General features: G+C 42.5%; 1 pseudogene; it reads left to right on the forward strand.

Moving 5' to 3' along the window:
- The first annotated feature begins 2,457 nt into the window (after nucleotides 1–2,457).
- The window catches only part of LOC147976329 (zinc finger BED domain-containing protein RICESLEEPER 2-like), a 55,734-nt pseudogene continuing 44,008 nt past the window's right edge, over nucleotides 2,458–14,183 (forward strand).

Consider the following 14,183-nt stretch of genomic DNA (forward strand, 5'->3'; position numbering starts at 1 on the left):
TCAAGAAACATCAAAATAAAGGAACAATGAAATAAAATCTAGATAAGTTATCAAACAAACATGGGAATCTTAGAACTAGGATTCAAGATAAAATATTCTGAAAAGTTCTAGAAAAACTGGAGAATTAGAAAAACTCACCAAAAAGTTATGAACGTCCATTGAAAATCAGTATATTTAATTTTTTTATGAATACCTTTTTCAAGTGCTTAAAAAAACCTTTTTTGAAGTTTCCGTCTTAGTAATATTAGGAATTTCTAATAGTTGGTCTTGAAAACTCAATTTTCCAAATATTAATTCTTTTCTCACCTTCCCTTTAAAAAAATCATTTATATGATATTATTATTATTTTATATTTGGTTGCAAGTGCGAGTAATCACTACAAAATCATCAGTACTATAAAGCAATGTGATGACATAATTTCCAGGCACTATCTATAGAATAGTTGTTCACAATATGTTTCTGCTCAGTTGTGACTGATACAGAACTTTGTGTCCATAAGCTGGTTTTCAACCACAATAAGTAAATAGGGTCACAATTCTACTGGATGCAGGAGGAAGAAGACTTTGACACCCCAAAGAATTTGGATGTAAAGGGTTATTTGTAAGGACTTGTCTTAATAAGTTAATATATGGCATTAGGCCTCTCCATGAAAAAGAGTAGGCATTTCTATGTCACCACTATTGATCGCCCTTATGTAAATCTGGGAGTGGTCTTAGAAGAACTGGTTTAAATGGTTTGGTTTTTATTATGGGCTTGATTGGTTTAGGTTTTGTTGGGTTGAGGCTTTCTTAAGTTCGATTTGGTTTGGGTTTGGGGAGAAACCAGTTTGGGTTAGTTGGTTATGGGCTGAAACCGTTTGATGTATTATGGGCTACAAACTGCGGGTACAACCCGGTTCTTTGTATTGGTTCGTTGCCTTCGACTGCTCCCCAACCCAACCCACGCGTCGCCCCCTGTCTTTTCCCCCGCGCCACCGCCCGCACGCCCCCCCTGTCTCTTCCCCCTCATCGTCCCTTCCTCGCGCCGCCACCTCGCCGTCACCCTCCGGCGCCGGCCCCTCCTCCGCACAGCAGATCCCTACCATGAGCTACCCCGAGGCCCGAGCTGCCCCCCCATCAGTGCCACCGCCCCTCCCCGTCCGCTAGGGTTGAGGTCGTCGGGCCGCCTCCGCCGCGCCATCTTCCCTCTGCCAGCAGGTACCTCTCTCTCTTTGGCTTGTTTCTTCTCTGTTGACTAGGTTCCTCCTCCTGCGGCAAGGTCCTGCTCCTACACTTACTCCTCCTTTGCAAGGTGCTCCGGCCGTCCTGCGGCAAGGTCTTGCTCCTACACTTACTCCTCCTTCACAAGGTGCTCCGACCATCCGGCGGCAAGGTGCCCCTGGTGGTCCCCTCCTCGTCTTTCAGTTAACTCGAATGTCTTGATACTGCTGTAGACCAGTTAACCTCATCCAACTTAAATTATCGTGCACATATCCTTTTTCCTATAGGTTCAGGTTATCTGATTGCATTATTGAGTTCAGATTATTCAGTTCTAATATTAGATTAGGTGAATTATATTACAACTTCTCTGAAATTCAGTTCAGTTTATCCAACCTTTAATGTGTAGGTGTAGTTTCTAGCATTTCACGGTATGAATTACAAGGTTGTTGATTCAGTGGAAGTTTGGTCCATGATATTCCATGAAGGCTGAAAAATTGGATGCTTTCTTGTATACTGCTAAATAAATTTAGTATGATTGTTATGCATAGGGAGAAGAAAATTTGCCCCAGCGACAGCCTCCGTTCAGATGGCCTTTTTGGCTGGAGTATGTAGTCCCTTTGAGCAGGGAAGTCATGGGATTTTTTTACAGCAGGGCCTAGAAGCTAATTGATGTAGGAAGACGAGAGCCAACCATGCGAGGCAGAAATCAATTTATCGCCGCTAGGCGCGCAGCCATGACTCGTTTTTTCCGGTCATTTTCTCATGTGTTTATCTATTCAGGTATGTTTGTATTTGTCAAATGTACATCATAAGCTCTGAAAAACATGAATTGGGATGAAGAGATTCAATACGGTCAAGGCAAGAGGAAATTGCTAGATCACTACAATCTTAATTTAAAAACTGTGATAAGAAGGAAGTACTTAGTTAGTGGACCTTATCAACTAAGAAAAAATATTTTGCATGTTCAGAGTTTGGGACTGAAAATTTTAAGTCAATTTTTTGCCATGTAGATTATCGAAACTTGATGTTGGTTGGTCTATTTTGAGATTTGAAATCCAAAAGATTTATTCCCAGTGATTTTGTCGTTTATTTTATTTTACATGCATTAACTTTTACTGTTGCTAGTACTAGTATTAACTTGCTTGCACCTTGCATCTGCATTCACAGGCCACGCACCAAGGACGGGAAAACACACCAACCCAGACCACTCGACCGATCGATCAGTCACTGTAGTAATTACTCACTACTAATTTGAGGCATGTCTACATCAGAGGGTTCGGAGAGTGCTGATTCCATGGATGAGAATACGAGTCAAGTACCACATGCTAGAAGGTCCAAGGTATGGGAGCATTATGAAGTAGATCTGGTTCTCGTAGATGGTGATCTCAAGGTGTGTGCAAATACTATGGAGCGCAACTTCACACCAAGTTTGGGACTAGCAGTTTGAGGACCCATATTGCAGAGGCTTGCCGATCAATTCAGGAGGCTTGCAAGAAGAGGTTTTTATTGACCATGAAAAGAAAACCATCCAAAGGTATGTTTGTGTTTGATGAAATTTTTTGTCATGAACTCATGGTCAAGTATTGCGTCCATGCTGCCCTTTCTTAAGTTTGAAGATCCCCACCTTCAGCCATGGATTGACTGAATGCAACCAACATTTCAAATCAAGGGTAGTCACACAATTCATGATGATGCAGTGAAGATGTATAAGGGAATGAAGAAAGATATCGAAGTAGAGCTACAAAACTTGGTTCTCGCATTTGCTTAACATTTGACATGTGGACATCATCACAGGACTTGGGCTACATGTCAATCACCCCCCATTATATCAATGCAGAATTCAACTACAAGAAGACCATAAGTTTCGCAGAAGTGAAGTATCCCCACACAGGCTATGTGATAGAAGAAGAAATAGTTCGTTGCTTAATAGAATGGGGCATAAGGGGAAAATTATTCACTTTGACACTAGATAATGCCAGCATAATACTAATGCATGTGAGGAGTTAATAAAATATCACAAACATGAGCTGCTCCTTGAAGGTCAACATTTGCATGTCAGGTGTTGTGCGCACATTTTTAATATCTTGGTTTAGGATGGAATGAAAATAATCCATGCAGCTATTGACATCATACATGAGCTGCTGAAGTATATTGACTCTTCTCCATCAAGACTTCAAGATTTTGATAACCCACAAGTATAGGGGATCGCAATAGTTTTTGAGGGTAGAGTATTCAACCCAAATTTATTGATTTGACACAATGGGAGCCAAAGAATATTCTCAAGTATTAACAGTTGAGTTGTCAATTCAACCGCACCTGAAAGACTTCATATCTGCAGCAAAGTATTTAGTAGCAAAGTAATATGATAATAGCGGTAACGGTAGCAAAAGTAACAGTAGCAGCGGAAACGTAACTAAGCAAAGATCAATATGTGAAAAGCTTGTAGGCAATGGATCAGTGATGGATAATTATGTCGGATGTGATTCCTCATGCAACAGTTATAACATAGGGTGACACAGAACTAGCTCCAGTTCATCATTGTAATGCAGGCATGTATTCCGAATATAGTCATAACGTGCTTATGGAAAAGAACATGCATGACATCTTTTATCCTACCCTCCCATGGCAGTGGGGTCCTATTGGAAACTAAGGGATATGAAGGCCTCCTTTTAATAGAGTACCGGACCAAAGCATTAACACTTAGTGAATAAATGAACTCCTCAAACTACGGTCATCACCAGTAAGTATCCCGATTATAGTCACTTCGGGGTTAACGGATAGTAACACATAATAGGTAACTATAGACTTGCAAAATAGGATCAAGAACTCACATATATTCATGAAAACATAATAGGTTCAGATCTGAAATCATGGCACTCGAGCCCTAGTGACAAGCATTAAGCATAGCAAAGTCATAGCAACATCAATCTCAGAAAATAGTGGATACTAGGGATCAAACCCTAACAAAACTAACTCGATTACATGATAAATCTCATCTAACCCATCACCGTCCAGCAAGCCTACAATGGAATTACTCAAGCACGGCGATGAGCATCATGAAATTGGTGATGGAGGAAGGTTGATGATGACGATGGCGACGGACTCCCCTCTCCAGAGCCCCGAACGGACTCCAGATCAGCCCTCCCGAGAGAGATTAGGGCTTGGCGGCGGCTCCGTATCATAAAATGCGATGAATCCTTCTCTCTGGTTTTTTTTCTCCCCGAACGCGAATATATAGAGTTGGAGTTGAGGTCGGTGGAGCACCAGGGGGGCCACGAGGCAGGGGGCGCGCCCCCACCCTCATGGACAGGGTGTGGGCCCCTGGCCTTGATTCTTTCTCTAGTATTGTTATATATTCCAAAAATATTCTCTGTTGATTTTCAGGTCATTCCGAGAACTTTTATTTTTGCACAAAAATAACACCATGGCAATTCTGCTGAAAACAGCGTCAGTCCGGGTTAGTTCTATTCAAATCATGCAAGTTAGAGTCCAAAACAAGGGCAAAAGTGTTTGGAAAAGTAGATACGATGGAGACGTATCAACTCCCCCAAGCTTAAACCTTTGCTTGTCCTCAAGCAATTCAGTTAATAAACTGAAAGTGATAAAGAAAAACTTTTACAAACTCTGTTTGCTCTTGTTGTTGTAAATATGCAAAGCCGGCATTCAAGTTTTCAGCAAAGATTATGAACTAACCATATTCACAATAACATTTAGGTCTCATGTTTACTCATATCAATGACATAATCAACTAGCGAGCAATAATAGTAAATCTCGGATGACATAACTTTCTCAAAACAATCATAATATGATATAACAAGATGGTATCTCGCTAGCCCTTTCTGAGACCGCAAAACATAAATGCAGAGCACCTCTGAAGATCAAGGGCTGACTGGAAATTGTAATTCATGGTAAAAGAGATCCAGTCACAGTCATACTCAATGTAAACTAATAATAATACATGCAAATGACAGTAGTATTGTCCAACATGTGCTTTTTAATAAGAGGATGATGACTCAGCATAAAAGTAAAGAGATATGCCCTTCGCAGAGGGAAGCGGGGATTTGTAGAGGTGCCAGAGCTTGACTTTGAAATAGAGATGAATAATATTTTGAGTGGTATACTTTCATTGTCAACATAATAACTGAGAGATCTCGATATCTTCCATGCTACACACATTATAGGCAGCTCCCAAACAGAATGGTAAAGTTTATACTCCCCCTACCACCAACAAACATCAATCCATGGCTTGTCCAAAACAATGGGTGCCTCCAACTAACAACAATCCTGGGGGAGTTTTGTTTGTAATTATTTTGATTTGATTTGAGCATGGGACTGGGCATCCCGGTTACCAGCCATTTTCTCATGAATGACGAGCGGAGTCCACTCCTCTTGAGAATAACCCGCCTAGCATGGAAGATATAGACAGCCCTAGTTGATACATGAGCTATTCGAGCATACGGAAAAGAATTTCATTTGAAGGTTTAGAGTTTGGCACATACAAATTTACTTGGAACGGCAGGTAGATACTGTTGGAAATATGCCCTAGAGGCAATAATAAATTGATTATTATTATATTTCCTTGTTCATGATAATCGTTTATTATCCATGCTATAATTGTATTGATAGGAAACTCAGATACATGTGTGGATACATAGACAACACCATGTCCCTAGTGAGCCTCTAGTTGACTAGCTCGTTGATCAATAGATGGTTACGGTTTCCTGACCATGGACATTGGATGTCGTTGATAATGGGATCACATCATTAGGAGAATGATGAGATGGACAAGACCCAATCCTAAGCATAGCACAAGATCGTGTAGTTCGTATGCTAAAGCTTTTCTAATGTCAAGTATCATTTCCTTAGACCATGAGATTGTGCAACTCCCGGATACCATAGGAGTGCTTTGGGTGTACCAAACGTCACAACGTAACTGGGTGACTATAAAGGTGCACTACGGGTATCTCCGAAAGTGTCTGTTGGGATGGCACGAATCGAGACTGGGATTTGTCACTCCGTGTGACGGAGAGGTATCTCTGGGCCCACTCGGTAGGACATCATCATAATGTGCACAATGTGATCAAGGAGTTGATCACGGGATGATGTGTTACGGAACGAGTAAAGAGACTTGCCGGTAACGAGATTGAACAAGGTATCGGTATACCGACGATCGAATCTCGGGCAAGTACAATACCGCTAGACAAAGGGAATTGCATAGGGGATTGATTAAGTCCTTGACATCGTGGTTCATCCGATGAGATCATCGTGGAACATGTGGGAGCCAACATGGGTATCCAGATCCCGCTGTTGGTTATTGACCGGAGAACGTCTCGGTCATGTCTGCATGTCTCCCGAACCCGTAGGGTCTACACACTTAAGGTTTGATGACACTAGGGTTATAAAGGAAGCTTGTATGTGGTTACCGAATGTTGTTCGGAGTCCCGGATGAGATCCCGGACGTCACGAGGAGTTCCGGAATGGTCCGGAGGTAAAGATTTATATATGGGAAGTCCTGTTTTGGTCACCGGAAGAGTTTCGGGGTTTATCGGTAACGTACCGGGACCACCGAGAGGGTCCCGGGGGTCCACCAAGTGGGGCCACCAGCCCCGGGGGGCCACATGGGCTGTAGGGAGTGTTCCTTGGCCTACATGGGCCAAGGGCACCAGCCCCACTAAGGCCCATGCGCCTAAGAGATGGAGAGGGGGCAAACCCTAATGGGATATGGGCCTTAGGGCCCATATTGGTGCGCCTCCCTCTCCCATCCCCTCTTGGCCGCCCCCTTGCTCCCCATCTAGGGCTGCCGCCCCCCCTAGGGGTGGGAACCCTAGAGGGGGCGCAGCCCCTCCCCTTCCCTATATATATGAGGCATAGGGCTGCCCATAAGACGCGATTCGATCTCTCGTTGGTGCAGCCCTGCATCTCTCTCTCCCTCCTCTTCTATGGTGCTTGGCGAAGCCCTGCAGGATTGCCACGCTCCTCCATCACCACCACGCCATTGTGCTGCTGCTGGATGGATTCTTCCTCAACCTCTCCCTCTCTCCTTGCTGGATCAAGGCGTGGGAGACGTCACCGGGCTGCACGTGTGTTGAACGCGGAGGTGCCGTGCGTTTGGCACTTGGTCATCGGTGATTTGAATCACGACGAGTACGACTCCATCAACCCCGTTCACTTGAACGCTTCCGCTTAGCGATCTACAAGGGTATGTATATGCACTCTCCTTCCCCTCGTTGCTGGTCTCTCCATAGATAGATCTTGGTGACACGTAGGAAAATTTTGAATTTCTGCTACGTTCCCCAACAGATACCGCATATAGGAAGGTATGGTGGACTCATATGGAATAACTTTTGGGGTTTATGGAGTTGGATGCACAAGAAGTATTCCCGCTTAGTACAAGTGAAGGCTAGAAAGAGACTGGGAAGCGACCAGCTAGAGAGCAACAATAGTCATGAACATGCATTAAAATTAATCAACCACTGAATGCAATCATGAGTAGGATATAATTCACCATGAACATAAATATCATGGAGGCTATGTTGATTTTGTTTCAACAACATGCGTGAACATGTGCCAAGTCAAGCCACTCAAATCGTTCAAAGGAGGATACCACCCTACCATACCACATCACAGCCATTTTAATAGCATGTTGGCACGCAAGGTAAACCATTATAAACTCCTGGCTACTTAAGCATGGCATGAGCAACTATAATATCTAATTGTCATTCCAAACACATTTCATTCATAATAAGCCGAATCAGGAACGATGAACTAATCATATTTACCAAAATAAGAGAGATCGAGTTCATATCAGCTTCTCTCATCTCAATTAGTTCATCATATATCGTCATTATTGCCTTTCACTTGCACAGCCGAACGGTGTGGATAATAATAGTGTGCGTGCATTGGACTAAGCTGGAATCTGCAAGCATTCAATTAAAGGGAGAAGACAAGGTAATATGGGCTCTTTGTTAGATCAACAATAATTCAAATGAGAGCCACTCAACATTTTCATTATAGTCTTCTCCTCTCGACCCCCAAAGAAAAGAAATAAAACTATTTACACGGGAAAGCTCCCAACAAACAAAAGAAGAACAAGGAATCTTTTTGGGTTTTCTTTTAATTATTACTACTGCAGGCATGGAAAGTAAACTAGCTAAAAGCTACAACTATTTTTTTTGTTTTTCTTAAGGTTTTTCAAACACACAAGAAGAAAGCTTAAAATAGAAAATAAACTAGCATGGATAGTACAATGAAAAAGTATGAGCACCGACAACTGGCATGAGTGTGTGAACATGAATGTAATGTCGGTGAGAAATACATACTCCCCCAAGCTTAGGCTTTTGGCCTAAGTTGGTCTATGCCCATGGATCAAAGTGGTCCCCTCCAGTGTACTGAGGAGGGTCCTCGGGGTATTTTTATTGCAAGGATAATTCAGAAAACAGACAGAAAATACTATATTTGCTTTATTAAATCTAAATAATAGAAAGTAAAAAGAGGGTATAGAAAGTTGTGCTTTCTAACTTCATCCATCTCATGCTCATCAAAAGGAATCCACTAACAAGGTTGATCAAGTCTTGTTAACAAAATCATTCTGAATCGCATGAAACCGGAGAATTTTCGAATAAGTTACCTCAACGGGGATATGCACATCCCCAACAATAAGGATATCAAATTTCTTCTTGATAGTAGGAAGAGGAAATAAAAAACCTCCAATAATAATCGTTGAAAATTTTCAAATAGAATTGATACTATGGACTTGAGGTTGTTTCCTCAGAAAGTGTACCGTATGCTCATTACCATTAACATGAAAAGTGAATTGCCTTTATTGCAATCAATAACAGACCCTGCAATATTCAGAAAGGGTCTACCAAGAATAATAGACATACTATCGTCCTCGGGGATATCAAGAATAACAAAGTCCGTTAAAATAGTAACGTTTGCAACCACAACGGGCACATCCTCACAAATACCGACAGGTATAGTAGTTGATTTATCAGCCATTTGCAAAGATACTTCAGTAGGTGTCAACTTATTCAATTCAAGTCTACGATATAAAGAGAGAGGCATAACACTAACACCGGCTTCGAGATCACATAAAGCAGTTTTAACATAGTTTCTCTTAATGGAGCATGGTATAGTTGGTAATCCTGGATCTCCTAGTTTCTTTGGTATTCCACCTTTAAAAGTGTAATTAGCAAGCATGGTTGAAATTTCAGCTTCCGGTATCTTTCTTTTATTAGTAACAATATCCTTCATGTACTTGGTGAAGGAAATATGCCCTAGAGGCAATAATAAAGTTATTATTTATTTCCTTATTTTATGATAAATGTTTATTATTCATGCTAGAATTGTATTAACCGGAAACATAATACATGTGTGAATACATAGACAAACATAGTGTCACTAGTATGCCTCTACTTGACTAGCTCATTGATCAAAGATGGTTAAGTTTCCTAACCATAAACATGAGTTGTTATTTGATCAACGAGATCACATCATTAGGAGAATGATGTGATTGACTTGACCCATTCCGTTAGCTTAGCACTTGATCGTTTGTTTACTTCTATTGCTTTCTTCATGACTTATACATGTTCTTATGACTATGAGATTATGCAACTCCCGAATACCAGAGGAACACTTTGTGTGCTACCAAATGTCACAACGTAACTGGGTGATTATAAAGGTGCTCTACAGGTGTCTCCGATGGTACTTGTTGAGTTGGCATAGATCAAGATTAGGATTTGTCACTCCGATTGTCGGAGAGGTATCTTTGGGCCCTCTCGGTAATACACATCACTATAAGCCTTGCAAGCATGATAACTAATGAGTTAGTTATGGGATGATGTATTACGGAATGAGTAAAGAGATTCGCCGGTAACGAGATTGAACTAGTTATTGGGATACCGACGATCAAATCTCGGGCAAGTAACATACCGATGACAAAGAGAACAATGTATAGTGTTGTGCGGTTTGACCGATAAAGATCTTCGTAGGATATGTAGGAACCAATATGAGCATCCAGGTTCCGCTATTGGTTATTGACCGGAGACGTGTCTCGGTCATGTCTACATAGTTCTCGAACCCGTAGGGTCCGCACGCTTAAAGTTCTGTGACGATCGGTTTTATGAGTTTATATGTTTTGATGTACCGAAGGTAGTTCGGAGTCCCGGATGTGACCATGGACATGACGAGGAGTCTCGAAATGGTCGAGACATAAAGATTTATATATTGGAAGCCTATATTTGGATATCGGAAGTGTTCCGGGTGAAATCAGGATTTTACCGGAGTACCAGGGGTTACCGGAACCCCCCGAGGGTTTAATGGGCCAAGATGGGCCTTAGTGGAGATGAGGAGGGGCGGCCAGGGCAAGCCGCGCTCCCCCTCTCCCTCTAGTCCGAATTGGACAAGGAGGGGGGTGGCGCCCCCCTTTCCTTCCTCTCTCCCTCCTCCTTCCCCCTTCTCCTACTCCTACTAGGAAAGGAGGGAGTCCTACTCCTGGTGGGAGGAGAACTCCTCCTGGCACGCCTCCTCTTGGCCGGCCTCCTCTCCCCCCTTGCTCCTTTATATACGGGGGCAGGGGGCACCTCTACACACACAAGTTGATCGTAGAGATCTTTCCAGCCGTGTGCGGTGCCCCCCTCCACCATAATCCACCTCGGTCATACTGTAGCGGTGTTTAGGCGAATCCCTACTGCGGTAGCTTCACCAACATCGTCACCACGTCGTCATGCTGACGAAACTCTTCCCCGAGCTCTACTGGATCGTGAGTTCATGGGACGTCACCGAGCTGAACGTGTGCTGAACGCGGAGGTGCCATACGTTCGGTACTAAGGATCGGTCGATCATGAAGACGTACGACTACATCAACCGTGTTGTCATAACGCTTCCGCTTAACGGTCTATGAGGGTACGTGGACGACACTCTCCCCTCTATTGCTATGCATCACCATGATCCTACGTGTGCGTAGGAATTTTTTTGAAATTACTACGTTCCCCAACAATGGTATCAGAGCCTGGTTTTATGCGTTGATGTTATATGCATGAGTAGAACACAAGTGAGTTGTGGGCGATACAAGTCATACTGCTTACCAGCATGTCATACTTTGGTTCGGCAGTATTGTTGGATGAAGCGGCCCGGACCGACATTACGCGTATGCTTACACGAGACTGGTTCTACTGACGTGCTTTGCACACAAGTGGCTGGCGGGTGTCAGTTTCTCCAACTTTAGTTGAACCGAGTATGGCTACGCCCGGTCCTTGAGAAGGTTAAAACAGCACCAACTTAACGAACTATCGTTGTGGTTTTGATGCGTAGGTAAGAACGGTTCTTTCTTAGCCCGTAGCAGCCACGTAAAACTTGCAACAACAAAGTAGAGGACGTCTAACTTGTTTTTGCAGGGCATGTTGTGATGTGATATGGTCAAGACATGATGCTATATTTATTGTATGAGATGATCATGTTTTGTAACAGAGTTATCGGCAACTGGCAGGAGCCATATGGTTGTCGCTTTATTGTATGGAATGCAATCGCCCTGTAGTTGCTTTACTTTATCACTAAGCGGTAGCGATAGTCATAGAAGCAATAGTTGGCGAGACGACAACGATGCTACAATGGAGATCAAGGTGTCGCGCCGGTGACGATGGTGGTCATGACGGTGCTTCAGAGATGGAGATCACAAGCACACGATGATGATGGCCATATCATATCACTTATATTGATTGCATGTGATGTTTATCCTTTATGCATCTTATTCTGCTTTGTTTGATGGTAGCACTATAAGATGATCTCTCACTAAATTTCAAGATAAAAGTGTTCTCCCTGAGTATGCACCGTTGCCAAAATTCGTCGTGCCGAGACACCACGTGATGATCGGGTGTGATAAGCTCTACGTTCATCTACAACGGGTGCAAGCCAGTTTTGCACACGCAGAATACTCAGGTTAAACTTGACGAGCCTAGCATATGCAGATATGGCCTCGGAACACTGAGACCGAAAGGTCGAGCATGAATCATATAGTAGATATGATCAACATAGTGATGTTCACCATTGAAAACTACTCCATTTCACATGATGATCGGTTATGGTTTGGTTGATATGGATCACGTGATCACTTAGATGATTAGAGGGATGTCTATCTAAGTGGGAGTTCTTAAGTAATATGATTAATTGAACTTAAATTTATCATGAACCTGGTACCTGATAGTATTTTTGCTTATCTATGTTGTTTTAGATAGATGGCCTGTGCTGTTGTTCCGTTGAATTTTAATGCGTTCCTTGAGAAAGAAAAGTTGAAAGATGATGGTAGCAATTACACTGACTGGGTCCGTAACTTGAGGATTATCCTCATTGCTGCACAGAAGAATTACGTCCTGGAAGCACCGCTGGGTGCCAGGCCTGCTGCAGATGTTGCTGACAACGTTAAGAACATTTGGCAGAGTAAAGTTGATGACTACTCGATAGTTCAGTGTGCCATGCTTTACGGCTTAGAACCGGGACTTCAATGACGTTTTGAACATCATGGAGCATATGAGATTTTCCAGGAGTTGAAGTTAATATTTCAAGCAAATGCCTGGATTGAGAGATATGAAGTCTCCAATAATTCTATAATATGCAAGGGATGAATAAGACTATTCCCGAGCTCTTCTCAATGCTAAAGGCTGTGGAGGTAGAAATCAAGAAGGAGCATCAAGTGTTGATGGTCAATAAGACCACCAGTGTAGCGACCAGACCTCAAACAGTCTAACCTCTGTGCTCAGGTGTCATCCCTGGATCAGTAATGCTGACACCACACAGTACTTGGAGGATTCATAACAGAGTAGCAATCACACACTTATTACATCGAGTGTCTCAATAGAGAACTTATTACAATAAATATGGCTTAAGGCCATCTAATAACGATAACAGCGGAAGGCTTGGAAGATAAGTGAGTCCATCAACTCGAACGGCATCACTGAGTATAGAACCACGACCTAAAACTCCTTAATCATCATCTGAAAAGTCTGCAACATTAACGTTGCAGCCCGAAACGGTTCAGCACATGGAATATGCTGGCAAAGTAACACATAGAGAGTAATGGAATGGAACAGGCTATTCTATATGCATATTTGGCTAGTGGAAAGCTCTATGGTTACTGTTTTGCGTAAAGCTGATTTTTCCCTACTACAAAGGAATAAATTTTATTTAACTATCATGGTAGTTGTTAAACATTGAGAATGGTTGACAGCATTCTCAATCCCAATTAGGCATCATCATTAAACAAAACCCATCAAAATTAAATTTTAGAGTAACATGTTGAGATTCACATGATAATCCAAGTACTAGATACTCAAGATGTCCATAACCGGGGACACGGCTAATCATGATTAGTTTATACACTCTGCAAAGGTTTCCGCACTTTTCCCCACAAGACTCGATCGCCTCCGTTTGGTTTCTCGCACTACACGGTGTTTGAGAAACGGGTGACCGAGACATAGTCTTTCAGAAGCGCTAGCACCTTACGATGGATAGACCGTTACACCTACTTTCCCCTACATCTGCTAGTCTACCCTGTAAGAGTTCGCACAACTAAATCAACTATGCTAGAGCCCATAATAGCTTGTGGCTGCACACGAAAGTTTCTAGTATGAAAAATCTCATGATCCCTTTGGGCCTGGGTGGCAGTCCATAAAGAAAAATAGGCAATCCTGGAATACCCAGGTACCTCAATCCACCCAGATGTGTATTTAAGTTGTCACCTTAGATAAACCATTAATTAACAAACTCACATCTGTCATGGATATCACTCACCCAATCCACGTCTACTAGCATAGCATGGCATAATAGGCAAACGTAGAAGTAACTCCCAAAGGTTTGATAATACAACAGGTAATAGGTACTACCTCAACTACTTCCCATCCCACAATTTAATTAGATCCTAATCATGCAATGTTTGAGGATTGATCTAATGCAATAAAACTGGGTAGTAGGAGGTATGATCAAAGTGTTACT

The sequence above is a fragment of the Triticum urartu genome, chromosome 4A (genome assembly GCF_056163025.1).
Source record: "Triticum urartu cultivar PI428250 chromosome 4A, HENAU_Tu73, whole genome shotgun sequence".
NCBI lineage: Eukaryota > Viridiplantae > Streptophyta > Magnoliopsida > Poales > Poaceae > Triticum > Triticum urartu.